General features: G+C 47.8%; 1 protein-coding gene across 1 annotated transcript in view; it reads left to right on the top strand.

Moving 5' to 3' along the window:
- Positions 1 to 2,644, top strand: part of LOC116840384 (protein N-terminal asparagine amidohydrolase) — a 119,824-nt gene that overhangs the window by 42,712 nt on the left and 74,468 nt on the right. Inside the window, exon 2 of the mRNA XM_032807006.1 lies at positions 841 to 986. The gene's annotated coding sequence lies outside the window, so the exon portion shown is untranslated. The remainder of the gene's footprint in view (positions 1 to 840; positions 987 to 2,644) is intronic.

Genomic DNA, 2,644 nt, shown 5'->3' on the forward strand with positions numbered 1-2,644 from the left:
AAAATGGCACATTTTGAAATATGGTGTGCCAAGACTTGGCGCACCATAGGCAGTCTATTTTTTTGTATTTAATGACCGGAACTATTGAAAATTGTTGCAAAGAGCTCTAGAACTTTTCAAGAGAGTATCAGAACTCTAAAAAAAACGTCACATTTTTAAATATGGTGTGCCAAGACTTGGCGCACCATAGGCAGTCTATTTTTTTGTATTTAATGACCGAAACTATTGAAAATTGTTGCAAAGAGCTCTAGAACTTTTCAAGAGAGTATCAGAACTCTAAAAAAAACGTCACATTTTTAAATATGGTGTGCCAATTTCACACAAGTGTTGACCAGTTTTGCTGATACAACAGCATTTTTTGCTGTGCACCGAATCTGATATATTCAAAGTCAACCAACAAAATCCTTCAGAATTCCGCTAAAGACGGGATTATATTTTTTTACTACCGTAACTGGCGCGATAACATCCGCTCCGTTAATCATTTTTCAGATCCATAAGAAATTATGATTCGTTATGAAAATCATTTTCATTATCTCTCTCTCGCTGTGGGCGATTATCAGCGCGCTCGTTCGCCGTCCTATAAAAGCGGGAGGAAGCGGCGACTGATCTATCGCCGGTATTTTTTTCTCGCACAATCACTGGGCGATAGGCAGAGATTTCAGGGGGATGATATACGATCTCGATTATCGTTCGGTCGTCCACGCGGTCGTCCTCATAATCGTCATATTTGTCAGCCGTTATCGGTCACCGTCTCGGTCGCCGGTCTCACATTGAAGTCTACCTACTTTATCGCGTATTTTTTACCGTATCCCTCATATATATCATCATTCGTTCTTCCAGGGTCTCTCTCTCACTCGCGGTACACGTGGTAGCAGCAACAGCAGCAGCGCGCCGCGGACGTCGCGGTCCAGGAGGCGGAAGTGCCCGTTGACGATGGAAGCGGGAACGTGCCGATTCGCCTGAGGGGACAGTATCCGAGACGCAAGGTGAGTCCCTCTATTTAGCCCGCACCGGGTAGCGGCGGAGCCGACCGAATGAACGGAACGCTCAGGCCCAGCGCGTCGGTCATTAAGATTTCAAGAGATACGGAAAATAAATTAGGCGGATAAAAGCGGACGAGCGGAAACCGGTGAGGCGGGCTCCGCGAGATAAATCGAGTGGCGGAAGAGACGAAGAGCCGCGCGAGATAAGGACTGCGCGGTGGCTCGCGGAGCACGGAAGGGGGGGAGGAGATGGGTAGAGAGGAGGAGGAGGTGAGGCCGCGTTTTTCAGGATCGCGAGGAGAGCTCTCTCGGCTTCGCCTCTATGCCGGCCGGATAGTTTCCAATAGCGAACGAAGATAAGGGCAACGGCCATCGCTTCGCTGAAGACGCCGACCTCGCAGGAAGAGAGAGAGAGAGTGAGAGAGAAAGGGGAAGAGGGCGGGAAATGGAGAGAAACAGCGAGCTCGGCTTCCGCGATTAAGATGTGCGACGACGAGGCATCCATGAATTCCGTCCCGATACATATCTAATCCGGCATTGTCGTCGATAATCTGCTCGCCGTTTTTTCGCGTCGCCCGCGATCGCCGGGGATGTACCTCCTTCTCGTCCCGGAACTCTTGATTGGTAACGTCGGAGGGGAGAAAACGCACGCCCAAAATTCTCGTGTGCCATTTTCAAATAAAAGAGAAAATATACGAGTATTCGAAAAAGCATATGAGATCACACTCGCTCTTTAACCTACTAGGTGCGCAACTAAGTTTCCGGGTTTTTTTGATCAATGAAAAATGGAAAATTTCAAAAGAAATACAAAAAATGGTTTATTCAAAGTATCGTCCCTCGCTAGCTACACAATTTTGCCATCTCTCTGGCAATACATGAATACCGCGACGATAAAACGACGCGTCTTTGGACCGAAACCATTCATCCAGCCAATTTTGCGTTTCTTCGAAATTGGCCAAGTGTAGCCCAACCAAGCCATGCGCCATCGACCGGAACAAGTGATAATCGGAAGGGGCCAGGTCTGGTGAATACGGCGGGTGCGGTAGCAGATCCCATTTCAGCGTTTTGATGGTGTCCTGGACGATGGAAGTGCGATGGCACGGAGCGTTGTCGTGCTACAATATCACTCGTTCGTGTCTCGTATCCCATTCTGGCCGTGTTTCGAGTAATGCATGGTTCAAATTGATCAGTTGTTGTCGGTAGCGATGCCCATTGACAGTTTCGCCCGGTTTCAGCAGCTCATAGTACACGATTCCTTTCTGGTCCCACCAAACGCAGAGCATTGTCTTCTTTCCGAAGCGATTTGGCCGTGCCGTCGATGTTGATGCTTCGCCAGGTGAAAGCCACGATTTTTTGCGTTTGGGATTCTCGAAATATATCCACTTCTCATCGCCAGTAACAATTCGATGCAGGAAACTCTTTCTTTCATGCCGCAAAAGCAAAATTTCGGAAGTAGCTCTTCGATTTTCCATCTGTCTCTCAGTCAACTCATGCGGCACCCATTTTCCTTCCTGTTGAATTTTTCCCATGGCATGTAAATGTTTGGAAATACCTTGGCGAGTCATGTTTAATGCCTCCGCAAGTTGATCTTGTGTTTGCGTATCATCTTCATCCAATAACGCTTGCAGATCGGCGTCCTCAATTGTTTTTGGTCTTCCGGA

This window comes from Odontomachus brunneus, unplaced genomic scaffold, assembly GCF_010583005.1.
Source record: "Odontomachus brunneus isolate Ranch 3 - 2012 unplaced genomic scaffold, Obru_v1 Obru_scaffold_009, whole genome shotgun sequence".
Lineage (NCBI taxonomy): Eukaryota > Metazoa > Arthropoda > Insecta > Hymenoptera > Formicidae > Odontomachus > Odontomachus brunneus.